Source organism: Meleagris gallopavo, chromosome 3 (assembly GCF_905368555.1).
Source record: "Meleagris gallopavo chromosome 3, MGAL_WU_HG_1.1, whole genome shotgun sequence".
Lineage (NCBI taxonomy): Eukaryota > Metazoa > Chordata > Aves > Galliformes > Phasianidae > Meleagris > Meleagris gallopavo.
In genome coordinates, this window is record NC_139406.1 from 40,291,892 (window position 1) to 40,306,825 (window position 14,934).

At 33.9% G+C, this 14,934-nt stretch overlaps 1 long non-coding RNA gene across 1 annotated transcript in view; it reads left to right on the forward strand.

Annotated features, from left to right (window-relative positions):
- Positions 1-9,887, forward strand: part of LOC104910151 (uncharacterized) — a 71,577-nt gene extending 61,690 nt beyond the window's left edge. The window contains exons 9-10 of the long non-coding RNA XR_014882415.1: positions 6,138-6,323; positions 9,569-9,887. This is a non-coding gene — a long non-coding RNA (uncharacterized LOC104910151). The remainder of the gene's footprint in view (positions 1-6,137; positions 6,324-9,568) is intronic.
- Positions 9,888-14,934: the final 5,047 nt, after the last annotated feature.

Here is a 14,934-nt window from a genome sequence, read left to right on the forward strand (position 1 = left end):
TGCCTAGAGAAAAATCATTCCTTTTATTTAGGAGGGACAGTTGAATATTGTTCAGTGTCAGTGTTCAGAAAGACTTAATTTTATCAGCGAAGCAGCCTATTTACTTCTTACCTTTGATCATACAATGCAAGGAGATGTAGCTGTCATATTTTTCTATGAAATCATAACATTTCTATTAAATTTAAGGAATGAATGCATTAAGTGATGTCATATTTAAAATGCATAGTAGGTGTATTTTTTTTTCCAAGTGTTCATTGCTCTTTGGTGTTTTTTGATTAAATAAAACAGGTCAGGTTTTACGTATTTAACTCCTTCCCTTTCCTTATTACTCTATTTCAGTGAAGTTTTTATATAATCCTCATAAAAATAAAATAATCATTTCCATGCTCTTCATATACCTAACAATGACCTCTCTTTTGTATGTTTAGTTTATGGCTCCTTTCATCACGTATCCCTAAAGGAGCAGACACTCTTCTTCCGTATATTCTTACAGGGCGTTATTAATTTGAAAAGGATTTTTTAGATACATCTTCCATTTACTGCAAGCTTTTATTGAGATGGGGCTATCATTCCTGAACAGTTATCCCTTTGGATTATTAAGATGTGGTTTGTTCAAAACATTCAGTCAGAGTACACATAGAAAAATAATTAATTTTAGATGTCAGAACACACTGGCCTGTTTTTCTTTTATATTTTTTCTTCTATCACAGCATAAATAAAGAATTATTTTGCTAGAATTAATATATGTTTTTAAAAAAATGAACAGAGATAAATTGTAGTTTCATGCTTAAAGCTGTTACATTAAAAACTACAAGTCTAACGTACAGAGATGCTGTAGCAGACTGTCAACATCAATATTTGTAGGGTAAAAGAACGAAGCATGTGTGAGAAGATAAACAGGTCACTCATGCTAATAATGCTAGATTTAATTCCAGTTTTAGAAGAATTTCAAAGAGAAGTTCAGTCTAAAAAGGTTGAGTGACAATGCAGTTTTGATGATTTTCCTCAGAAGTCAAAAGTAAAATCATTACTTTCCTTATTTACGATTTTATCTGCTCTCATTTGAATTTTCACTGAGCTTTAATCTTGTTTTCAGGGCAGAAAATGTAGATGCACATATACCTGCCAAAGTTCTGTGTAGTCACACTTTGCACATACCTTTGTTCATTTCTGTGTTCATTGTGAGCATTGTTCAGGTGCATTTTTCTATCATTTCAACATCTTACTGATACGTTTTCCTAAGGTATACAATGCAGCATGTGTTGACTGCTACAAGAGACATTAATGGGAATTCCTTGCTTATACCTTAACAGCTTTGCTTCCTGAGTATATTTCCCTTGCCCTTTTCTTTCACTGATTTTTCTGTTTATGTTACCAAACTGAGAGAGCAGAATGTCTTTCAGAGCAAGATAACAATAGCATTTAGTTAGTAATCTAATTTTCTATGTCTAAAGTAAGTTCTAGGCCTAAGTATGTTGCCTGCAAGTGCTACAGAATCAATTGTCTCAGATCTTGTATCACAGCTCAGAACGAGTTCTTTACCTTTTGGAGGCCTGGAAATATAATGCAGATGAAACATTGTCATCTAATATCCAATAAAGGAAGTTGATCTGCCTTTCTGAGGGCAAAAGCAGTCTTTACAAAGAAAAATTCATTTGTATTCATGCAAATTTACATATCACATTTTGTCTTCATTTTTTTGTATATTCAAAATTCCAGTGGAGGCATTAAATACACCTCATAGGATAAATTAGCGAAGTTTTACTAGAGTAATTGGTGTTATAAAAGAAATTAATTGTTCCGATGGATTCATTTTCTTCTAAAGGAGCAGATTTAACCTAGAGAGATGAGTATTTTTCAATACCCTCCAGTAAATCAGTTAATATTATCAGGTTTTCCTATTGTTCTTAATGACTTCACCCGAAAATAAAAGCTGAAAAGGAAAACTATTAGTGTATTATTAGGATTGGTGTACCCACACACTTAAAATCAATCAAAAAGTAAAATAGATGTACTACTCTCTTTTGCCTCTCTTCGGTTACTGCTGAAAATTAATGAGATGTTTGGCACTCATCTCTCTTCACCTATTTTGATTCAAGTATGTGGGTGCTTCAGTTTATGATAGACAGCCATTATACACCCTTGAAGAAACAAAATCATGCAACTAGGTGATTTGCATTATAGAATTGCTTGTATTTACTGAAGATTTTCAAGTAATTTAAAATTTTCAGTTAGCGTTTTCAAAGGTCAGTTTATCAAAGAAGTACTGAATTCATCAGCACAATGATGATTGTGAAGTCCTTTCCTCATTCCCAGAGAATAAAAAGCCTAAAACAAATAGCAGCAGAATGTTTCTGCCATGTAATGCATAGAGGAAGCTTTGCCCCTTCACTTTGCTGTTTCATGATTGGCATATGATGAGATATTCATGGATTGCTGCTTAAAATCTCACTCAGCCTTGTGTGTGCTCCCTTGTTTCTCTGTCTCCTTTCCTGTCTCGTGTCCATCTCTGGCTCAGGTATGAGTTCACACTTCCCTGTGTCATCTCTAGCAATTGTATGGCTATCTAAAGAAGTCAGCCTATTGATCTGATGGAAGCAAATATTCATAGAATCATATAATTGTTTGAGTTGGAAGGGATCCTAAAATATTGTCTGGCTCAACTCCCCCACAGTGAACAGGGTCATGCACAGCTAGATCAGGTTGCTCAGATCCCCATCCAGCCTGACCTTGAGTATCTCCAAGGACAGGATCCACCACATCCCTGGGCAACCTGTAACTGCGCCTCATCACCTTCATCATAAAAAATCCTTTTTGCCTGAAAGCTACACATCTCAATGCAGTACTCCAGATGAGGCCTCACCAGTGCAGTGTAGAGGGGCAGGATCACTTCCATCAACCTGCTTGCTATGCTTTTGATGCAGCCTAGGATACAATTGGCTTTCTGGGTTGTGAAGTGCGCATTGCTGGCATGTGCTGCTAGGGCTTCACAGGGAGTATTATAGTGTAGTTTTAGCATGGTTTGCATCCAATTTGGACTCTCTTGCTTCAGTAATTAAGTGAGAGCAATCTTAAAAGGAACAAGTTCCACCAAATTATTGTAAGCATGAAGATATAAGTAGGGGTGATTAAAAAAAAAAAAAAAAAAGGTTAATGCAGAAACTTTAGGTGTGATTTTTTAATTTTTTTTTTTTTTTTTTTTTTGAGCTAGATGATGTCCTCTGACAATTAAAAAAAAAAAGAAAAAAAAAAGAAACCCACATTCATGCACATTGAAGCAGTACTTGAGATGTAGGACAGATGTCTGACTAAAATTCTTACCATACTCTGGGTAAATATCAGTACTGCTATCACACACAGATCTTACAAGGATCTCATGAAAGCAATATAAATTATTTACACAGCCTCGTGGGGCAAACATTTGACCTAATTTGGGAGAGATATCTTCAGTTTATGTGGAAAGGCACTTATTAGAAGAGCATACTTCAGGTGTGAGGATGATAGTTAACACTGCAAGTAAAGCAATTATTACTGTCTGCACGAAGATATAATTTTACAGCATCTATGTAAACAACTCTAGTTCTTGATGAAACAGCCTGTTATCTCAAAAGAGCAAAAAAAAAATAATCTGATAACTCCATCACAAACCAATTTAATTAAATTATAATCCTCTTTATTTTTTAACCTAATTCTTTCATGAATTCCCTCTTCATTTCTGTTTATATTTGGCAGTTATTTTTCCCTTTCTTTGTCCTTTTCTCTGTCCTTCTATCTTTTTTCTATGTATTGAAGTGTTTTTGTTTTTTTTGAATGTTACATTGCTGGAAAATTGTTCCAACTGGTCTAATTAGTGTCCAGTATAATGCAATGAAATCTAGCTTTCAATTAGTCATCAGAGTCAGCCACCGTCCTCTCAAATGTAGAGAATAAAATTTCAATACTTTAATCTCTTTATTGAAAGATTCTCTTGGGTTACAGAAGCAGTTTAAAAATTATGCTATCGAATATGGTGTGTCTGCCAAATGTGTCTTTGTAACTAACTCTTAGAGGCTGGGAATATTTTCCACATGTTAGATTATAAAATGAAGAGAAGGGAGGGAGTGTCATTAGAAAAACTACATGATTTGGCATTATTGCATATGGAAATAATCAGCATTTGTCCTTCTTGAAAGAGCTTTTTGTACATCACATTTGCTTTCATTTGCCTTCAGTACTTTTTTTTTTAACGCTATTGTAAAAATAATTTGTTCTGCTCACATTGTTCTGCCTTAAAATATTCTCATTAGACATATGTTTTGATAATAATTAAAGAAAAGAATGTTTTAGTATTCTCTGTCTAATATGAAAGTACATGACTGTCACATTAGGGCTTTCTTCCTCTATATCTTGTACTGTGTGGGGAAAACACAATTGCAAAATTAAAAAAAAAATAAAAAATAGGCATAATAGGCTTACTGCCAGAGGGAGCAGTATTGCAAATTCCTGTATATCATTGAGTTGTTCCACAGTACATTTGTTTTATTATATAAAACTGGGCCTCCAGTGGATTTGTGTCTTTAGTCAAATAATCTATATCAGAATCTGTTTTTGTTTTGATTTTGTTGATCTAAGTAGATGTACGGGCGTGACAAAATATTCATGTTAGATATTTGGTTCATGTTCATGTTAGATATTTGGAGATGGCATTGTAGTAAAGAAGTGAGCAAGATTTTGGTCTGCAGTTTTCAAAGTGCTGGTAATGTGTGTCCAGCTTTTCCATCCATTACTGATCATTTGCTCATTATTTCTATGAGTGAATTAATGCAGAGATGAAATAGGAAACTGTAGAACCTTAAATGTATTCCTACCTTGAACTCAGATATGATGTAAAAAATACTGTTTTCTTATTTGCATATGTATCAATATTGGCATATATATTTTAAATTTGTATGTCTTCTTGTTTTAAACTATATACAGATCTTCTTATGAAATCTTGTATGTAATCTGGATTCAAACATATATTTCTTATTTTGAATCTCTGAAATGCAATTGCTTTTAATGTGTGCACAGTTTCACTTGCAGAGAAGTAACCAAGACATTCATTAGGCCTAATTTAATTTTTTTTAGAGAACCTCCATCCTAGCTTTTCATTATTAGGGCTATAAGGAGTGAAGATCTGCAACTTTCCTTTCTTATGTATAAACTAACTGGAAGCTAAGAACGGCTTGGGAACAGATTTTGCTGGGCTTAGATGCAAAATGTTGAATATGTATTTTATTTCTGTTTAATTGTAGACATAGTAATATCATTTCCTTCTGAAATATCTAGGAGGTTCTTTTGGTTGAGAGCAGCTGTAACGCCAGGTAAAACAAAGTTTATTTATTAATATACTTAGCAATACATTTTTCTTCCATAGTCACAAATTAGATTTCACAACAAATTAGAGAATACAGGGAACTCTGAAAGGTAATTTTTATTTTGTACTTAGATTGGTTTCTCTTTACCTCATTTCCCAAGGGGAGCATTAAGTCTTTCTTAAGTAGATTATTGTAGTTTCTGTTATCTCAAGGCTTTAGAGGAAAGAAAAGAAGCACTTAATACTTTAGTACTGTTACAGGGTGTTTATCTACATCTGCGTGCTTTAACTGCTAGCAAAAGGCAGCATATCCTGTGACAGAATAATGCAAGAAAAGCACCTCTTACTAATCATTTTAGCTAGATGTACTAGCATGATTAGCTAGCATACTTCCTTTAAAACTAAAAGCTATAGGCACTTTTTTAAAGCCCTGCACAACTTTTGTGCTCTTGAATGTTATCAGGGAGGTCAAATACAAAAATTAAAAAATAAAAAATTGCTGTTCCACAATGGAAAAATGTTGTGCTTTTTACCTTAAAAATTACCTAATTTCAGCTCAAAATATGGTATTCTATTTCTTCATGTACATAATTTTTAATCCATAGTTTGTTTTTTTTTTAAAACCTGTTACTGAATAGATGTCTACTATCAAAAGATTGATGTTAATGGTTCCTCTGCTATTAGTATTCTGCTTATGACAGTTTAACCATATGCCCCAACAAAGACTAAGTAATGCATATGATTAAGATGATATGTATTGTGGATTTCTTGAGCTTGTCTTTTTTTCTTTTTTTTTTTTTAGGGAGGAATGAAGGTCTGCCATTTGGGAAAGTAAACAAGCAATGAAGCGTATTAGATTTTAGAAGCCTGTAGAAATATTGAAGTGGATCATTTTTACAAACTGTGAACAGAAAAAAAAAAAAAAAAGAAAAAGAAAAAGAAAAAACTATTCAAATTACTCTTATTCAAAAAATCATGCCAATGTGAGGTATGTATTACTGATGTATCGTATCTCCATGGGAGATGAAGTAGTCCCTATTAGCTTAAAGCTGTGATAAAACTGTGATTGTCTACACAGTGGTTGAAATGTTACTGTCATGCTCTCAGAGTTACAAAAAGATGCTAAGAAACTGGAAACAGAATTATTCCAAGGAATTTTTGTAAAAATATTTGTGTCTGTATATGATTCTACCTGCAGCTCTCTGAAACCTTATGCATGCTTTAGGAATGACTATTGACATAATCAGTTTAGCTTTTATGTCCAATATTAACTGTGACTCACTTTCTCTTCTTTTCTTTTTCATTACTGCTGGATATGCAAACCATATAGTTAAAAGTAACAAGTGCTTTTCTTTTTACCAGTAGTGTTAGGCACAGCACTGCTAACTTGTCAATGAAAATGGCTCTCCTGGACTCTGAGTATGTGTACAGAATGTAGTATGAGAGGGTGGAGAGCAGCTCCAAGGGAAGAGATCTGGGGGTTCTGGGTGATGAAAGTTGAACAAGAATCGGCAGCGTGCCCTGAGAGCCAAAAGGGCCAATCACACCCTGAGCTAGTGTAGTTGAGTGAGTGATGGAGAAATCTGGAAATTTATGAGTGAATTGGAGTTGTATTAAGCAGACAAGTTTAATATGCATACAAAGTTTCAGTTATTTGTACTATTATATACAATGTCTCACTTGATAACTCATGTGGCATGAGTTTGTGAATAAATCTTTTCTACTTCCTGACTTCATCTGGTCCTTGCTGTGTTTGCATTAGTCCTTCTCATTAAGCTTGTGTTAGCTTCATCTCTGAGGGAAAAAAAACAAATAAACAAACAAACAAAAATCAAAACAAACCCCTTCCTTTTAAAAAGAGGTCATGAGAAACAAAAGCACCAAATAGCTATTATGGATTTTTAATGATATTTATAAGCCTATCGGTGAAGCTGTCTGAGGTTGATTATACTTCTGTACATCCTTATTTACAGTAGTTTTCTACCCATGGAAACAATTCTTATGGGTATAGATTTTTCTACATCAGGTTTATTCAATAAAGTCTGAGTTGCTGCATTTAAGCAAGCAATATCTTTTCCTTTTCTGGCCTGAAAGATGAATAGAGATATTACTTTCAAGAGTATTAGCTGAATCTTCATTTCTTATTAAGAAACAAAGTGTAATTTATTTTTCTTTTATGTGGTCATTTGAGCTGAGTCATGTTTGAATTATTTCTTTAAAGCTACTTCTATCTCTCCATCTTTATTGCAGGGTTTCTAATTCTCTCAGCTCCCTAACTGTAAGGAAAAGATAAATTTAGTAGTAGAAAATAAGAAATGCCCTAAGAAGCCTTACTGAGCTGTATACAATTGTTCTTCCAAAAAGAGGGCGACTATCTAAAAAAAACAGATAGTGATTCTTCAGTTTTATAAAGTAATGTCAAGAATTCTTTCTAATCTAGCTTTGTCTAATCCAACTCTTTTGAAAGGTCCAATTCATTTTGCAGTTCTTCCCCATTGTGTTTTTAATACATACTTTCTGATATTCTTCTACAGCACTAAAAATGTGTAAGGCTTCCAGAACGAGATTTAGGAAAAAGTATTTTTCAGACCCATAGATATTATACCTATGCAAATGAGAGAAGGAGAGAGTATGTGAAAGGAAACATTGTTTTTAGAGGCAAAAAGTGTTAATTATCCCAAAGGAGATACAAACTGTTTTTAAATTCCAGCCACTTCATTATTCTAACTCTCCTCTAAATGTGGAGATGGACAACACAGCTTCATAATCATGATTAAATCATAAGATAGACTACACACTAACTGATGTTAATGCTGAAATTAAAATTTTGTTATTAATATAATTAAATCAAGACAGAATGCACAATAGGATGTAGTGTCTAACTAACACCTCTCTATCCATTCCATGGCTACAAAAATGGTTTGTATTTATTTATTTACCAAAAGTCTATACGTAGTAAATGGTTATAAAATGGGACTAGTGAGATGATCACTGGATGCAGTCATTGCTAGTGGAAACTCCATATTTGGGAGCTTTAAAAGAAGAAAAATATTTACTTCTGACAATGAAGTTTTCCTCACCAAAGAGGATGCAAAAGTTTTTTATTTTTATTGGTCAGAAGGTTCAACCTCTACTACCATACTGCTGCCTGCTTCTGACGTCATGGGCAACATGACAAAATAGGAGGCATTACTTTCTGAGCAGCCCTCCTACTTTTTCACCTGAACCCACAAGTTCTGCTACTTTTTTTTTTTTTTCCTGATTCTCTTCCCGAGCCCACTGTGAGGTGAGGGAGGGAATGAAAAGTAGGCTGTGTGGAGCTTAGCTGCCTGCTGGGTTAAACCACAACATTTGAGGGGGTTGTTTCAAAAAGAGGACTTACTAATTGTTTGAGCTCAGTAAGATTGTGTGTTTTGCCATAGCCAGCTTACTATTATTTGGTACCCTCAGCATGTTTTGTGTGCACTATGCAAAGCCAAGTGTAACAAAATTCTGGTCTATGACAGTACATAAAGTTACTTTATTTTTTCTCTGTGCTCTAACTTTTCTTCAAAAGATTCTCCCATTTCTGTTTTCACTTATTTGAAACTGTGCTTTGTCAACCTGAGCTCCTAATATGTATCTTTTTTGTTTTGCACCCTACTTGATCTACCATCACAGATTACTAGTGATCAGCATCCTCTTGCAAGATGTATCTTTTCCTCCTAAAATCCTAAGGCACTTATCAGTCTCCTTTAATCTTCACTGTCTGATGTTACTTCTATCCAATAATACATTCAACAGGCCTCTGAAGAAGGGTACTTACATTTCGGACACGTATATCTACATCATCAGCAGCAATGTCATGTAAGCAGAACACAAGTGAAGTGTGAAAAGATGGCACTAGATGTGATGTACCACATAGTATGCTATTATCATTTTGTCTTTTCTTTTTATGCTGTCCTGAAGTCAGGAAAATCCAGCAAGTCTAGAAACAAAAGATAAAGTGGTATGCAAAAGATCTGTCATTTAATCTGATCTGCTCAGGTACTAGATAATGTAAGGGTGTTGGTTTTCTTTTTTTTCCTTTCTGACTGTAGATGGTGTAATATACATCAAATAACAAGGCTACACTAGAAAATTCTGCTTAATAATGCACTACATATAATGAATCTCATCTATGCATTGTTTAAAGTATTTTAAGATATCGCCATTACAGTGCCCTTTATTAATTGTGTTCTCTTCTTGACATAGGTTAATATCATTTAAAACTAATCCAGGAGACATTTAAAGCACGTCAGAAGTAAAGAGGCTCTTATCTCAATTTGATACCTTCAAGGAATCCCAAATCCCTCAAAAGTGAATTATATAGTATAAATAAGGTACCAAAATTATCCAGTCATAGTTTCTATATTAGTATCTGTGGAACTTAACAGTGCACTTCTTCAAACACGTCTTCCACACCTTATTGCTTTGATCACATACTTGTGTTTCTAGATTAAACATTTCTAGATAAAACATTTCATAAATCCAAAGATACTCATCAGTCATTCACTAACCAGAACACAATACCTCAGCATGCACACGTATGTCTCATTTCAGCTCCAAAGACTAGTAATCAATAGTTACTCATTAGCAATCAGTCTGGACAAGCAAAATGACAGAAAATCTTCCAAGCCTTTTATTTCTTAAAAAGTCACTTAACCCATGAATCTTATGTTATTGTGTAAGGCTTAACTTGTCACTATTTATTTTCATGAAGATAAGTTATAGAGCCTTATTAAATAAGAAGAAATAAATAATTCTGTCTGCATATCCTTCTGTCCCATGAAAGTCTCTGGGAAAACTGGTGCTGTTAGTTTCATTATATGGAGGGTGATGTTGATCTTTAATAGATTTGTTGCTCTTCACAGAGCAACAGCTTTTCCTCTGTTTTACTCCCTCCTCAGAAATTCTAAACTGAGATGTGAATATTCAGATTATGAAAAAGGAATGTAATACATAGACTGTAGTAAAGCAAATTATTTGCCATGAAATGTTGTTGTATGTACTTTTTTTTTTTTTCAACTGGTCAGATAGCAGGCAATAAAGTGTCAGGTGAAGAAAAAAATGGGTGATTATGTGCCTTATGCTACAGTATTTCAAAATAAGCTTGCACTTTTTCTTTCTTTTAAGTTTAACTTGTTGCAATATAGTGACGTATTTCAAATGAAAATGTTCTTAGTCTAGGAAAGTTCTTGTTTGCTACACTGGCATTTAAATATTTACAGTCAGCAGAAATGTAGCTTAAATAAAAACAGCAGTCTTTCAGGCATGACATATACCATCAATTTTGTTGTCCAGTTGTGTTATCTACACATATGAAAGACTCAAATAAGGAAATACCTCGAGGAAGCAATCAGAAGGATGGCACATACATACAGAAAGATAAGAAGATGAATAAATGGAAGTTCATACCAAGCAGTGATATGCTCAGGGTAACAAAAATCACTGATGTGATACGTCATAGGTGGATTTTGCCAGAGCATCTCTTAGGACCTGTGAGTGTCAGTATCTCATAACAAGCTTTGTTTTTTTAATATAAAAGTGGGCATATTATCTACTTTTGCTCAATTGAGTTGCTGATGTATTTCACTGGGTTTCTACTTCTGAAACAAACAGGTTTTTAGACAGCTTATATCTGAGTTTGAAATCATGTAAGTCACTTTGTGGTGTTCAAAAATAATAGACAAACTGTGGTGAGATCACCTGAAAATAATAATTTGTGTTTAGAACTTGGTCTGAAAGATATCTATTACATAAAGCAACATGCCAGAGTATTACAATATTATTGAATATTTAATATGCTGATGGAGTCAAGAGACTTCATTGCAAAAGCAACATAATGAGAGTGGAACTGTAATGAAGATGCAAAAGCGATATGAGTTAAGGTACATAAGAAATTCTTAAGACATTATCTCTGACTGATATAAATTAATGTGATTAATTAATGTAAAGTCCACAAGTTCCTACACAATCTACTGTAGGGAACATACCTTAGCATGGATATTGGGCAAGATGATCTTCAGAGGTCCCTTCCAACCCGTGTGATTCTGTGATATGAATTAATAGCAGCTTAGAATTAATAAGTTGTGGCAACAAGCAGAAAGTCAATAAAGAAAGTCAATGTACTAACAATATTGTCTGTAGATTAATGCAAAAGATGACTTGTTTAGTGTGTAGTTAGCAGTGATTCCTGTCTTCCATTCTTATCTGCAAACAAAAACCTTGCCTCACTCTTTATTTACTCAGCTGAATATAATTCTTATCTAGATGCACCTCAAAATTCTTCTTTTGTGCTATTGTCCTTCCAAAAAAGGTATGATTATTACTGAGAAACTCTGGCAAGGAATACATATCCTAATTATTCCATTTACCCTTCTATGGTTTATATCATGTCTTGGATTTTTTCAAGATAAAGCTAAACTGAAAAATGCATTGCAGTAGCTAACAGATATTTAGTCTACAGGAACAAATTAATGCTACCTCATTCTCCAAAAAGTGTATGGTGCAAGCATCATCAGCATCAATTTCTTTACTCCACAAATATTCTCCAATTTGACAACAGTTTTTGAAATATACTTAGCTTTGGTCTGCTTGCAAGGACCACCTTGAACTAATAATATTCAGGGAAAGACAGCTCTTCTACTCCCTCATCCAAAGTAATTTTTGGTAGCTAAACCGTGATTATAAATATGAAGGAAAACTGATGCATTGTAAGAATACAATACTATAGAAAGATACGCAGTAGATATAAAGTGCATTTCTGGGTTCTGCTCAGGAAGCCATTTCTATTTACAGTTGTTATCTAACATCCAGAGATCTTTAATTCTCAGTACTGCCTCCTCTAGAAAAGAAAGATATTACTTATTTTTTTAATTTCATCCAAGTACAGTATGCATGCTATGTATAGCGTATTTGCTTTATTAACATTACTTTTCTCTATTTCTTGTTTTCTTAGTTGCTATTATGGATGATTCTGCTTCAGTTTACCTTCAGCACAAGTGAAACAAACAAAAAAATAACAACAAAAACACATAGAGAAATCCAAACATCTCTATGGAAAAAATAATCGGACAGTTTTTAGGTAGCAGTAGTCCTGAATAATGGAGAGTGGCAGAAAAACTTTATGATCTTTTGTTAATTTTATAATGAAACAGATTGATAGTGGGTTACACTATGTTTGGAAGACTTTCTTAATTTGCCTGTGCTTTTATTATTTGAGAACATAAATTTCAAACTTCCTCTATTCTATCCATTGAGTGGATGAGGTGTTTTGTTTTCATTTCCATTTCAGCTCTGAGTGTAATTTTGATGTATATGTCTTGCTTTGTCATGGAACAAATATGAATTAATGGACGATTAAATCAAATTTCTGGAGTGGTTTCACTTTGACCGAATTGTCTAAATATTATTGTGAATTGATTTTTGTGTTTACTGTAGCAACCATGCTGTAATGAATTATTTGATGTTTATAATTAGACATAATTCATATTTGCATACTATATCCATTCATTAAACAAAAATACTGTAGTTTTCATCCTTCCTCTATTTACTGTGCAAACTGAGCTTCATGGTTATCAGGTGTTTTTCTACAAATATATTCATCAAATGTTTTTCCTAGTAAGTGATTGAGAATTTTTCTCTGTAATCCCTCTGAAGTATATGCAGTGACCATCTAAAAGGTTGTTGAGACAGGTAGCAGGATCAACAAAAGCAAAGGTATTGATTTGTCAGATGATCTGGGAGTATGCAAGCAACACCAACGATCAGGAGACTGACCCCACTGCTTTCCTGATACACCCATGCATGAGGTTAGGGTATCTTTAATACAGAAAGAGCAGCAGTGTCTAAAAACAGGGTTCAATGTCATGGATTGGCTAGCAAGCAGTTAGTCATTTTTGGACTACTCTGAATGAACAGCCTTGAGGCTGCTTGTTTAATGTCTGGATGGGGACAGCTTGCTCAAACTGGGCATATTGTTCCCAGCAAAACGGTGGATGGTGGTCTTGCTCCATTTGAAAAACACTTAATACATTTTTGTTTGTGAGGGTTTTTTGTTTTGTTTTGTTTTTGTAGTTTTTGCTTGTTTTTGTTTTGTATTGGAACTGTGCATAAATCCATTATAAAAAGTAATATCCCAGTGCATGTGAAACCTTTGAAGTAATTATATGTGGAAACCGAATTGAAGACCTCCTAGCCATCAAACATATGTCTTTTTTTCTGCTGAAACCACGATTTAGGTCAGAGTAACATGTCTTTTATTGCCATCATATGCAAAGACTGTGTATTAGTGGGAGATAACAAAGCTAGTTGTTGTTTTGGAGCACACAATTACCCTTAAGCATATGGTCTTTCTGCAAGTATTCAAGGAAGCTCTGCTTGACAGATAATTAGAAACTTTGTGATTAAGTCTCTGCTCTTTAGGCAAAATAATCATAAATGCTGTGCATTACCTCTAGCAGTAGAACATCTAGGGAAAAGAAATAGTGAATTTAAATAATAAGTCTTCTGAAAAAGTCTTCATATTACACTGAATGTTAACAGTGAAGTGATATATTCTTTGCTAAGGAAAATGTTAATGTTGCCATAGACCAAGAGAAATGTGTCTCTCTTTTTGAAAAACAATAATTCTCCAATTATTGATAGAATAGGGTTCAGAAAAAGTTGATATCAGTAGTGCCAAGTAGATAGAGATATGCCAGATTTGTTCATGATGTACTGCTTGTAAAATATCTGTTGTTGTTGATGGGATTTACTTAAGAGTCTTAAATCTTAGGCATACATTTTATCACAGTCTAATGGGAAGAATGATTCACTCTTGGCTGAAAAGCTGGAATTTGTCAGACATTTGGCTTTATGCAGATGTACTTCTTGTAGTTTCACCTTGAATTTGTTTCTTAAATAGATGAAATTCTGTGTAGATCAAATTCTGAACCCTCCACTTTAAATCAGCTAGCCTGCTTCATTACATCTCTGTCTACTGTACCTCTTTCACTGGGCATGTTCTAGCCTAAATGAAATAACTGCACATAACGGTTATCTCTGGGCTTGTATATGAGGAATTTGAATGTTCCTTTGCCATTAGTAATGTTATTCCCCGTATTGTTTGAATGTAACAGGAGCAAAAATTGTTCAGTTAAAAAAGTGTTGTTAGAAAACATAAGATCTTAAGCAAACGGATGGAGGGGAGGGAGAGATAATAAAAGCAAAAATGGAATAGTCTGAAAGCGAATAGAGGCTGATAAGGAAAGGAGAACTTGCCCTCACTGCCTTTAACAAGCATCTCCTCATTCACTAAGAGATAGTTACTACTGAGCAATAGGGAAAACAGTAACTGTCAATGACTTTGTTGCTATAATAATAAATGCAAGCAAAAATACTGGACAAAATCTGAAAAGTGTTTACTGTGCCTTGAATAAATAAACCTTTTCCTACATTTTAAATATCTGCTTATTAAGTGAATTTAGTCCATTTTATGACTTAAGCAATAACTCTCTGCTGGCAGGGAGAGGAGAGGAAGTGCATTTAATAATGTAGTCTAAAGACTAGGTCTTATTTCCTTCATACTAGCCTATTTG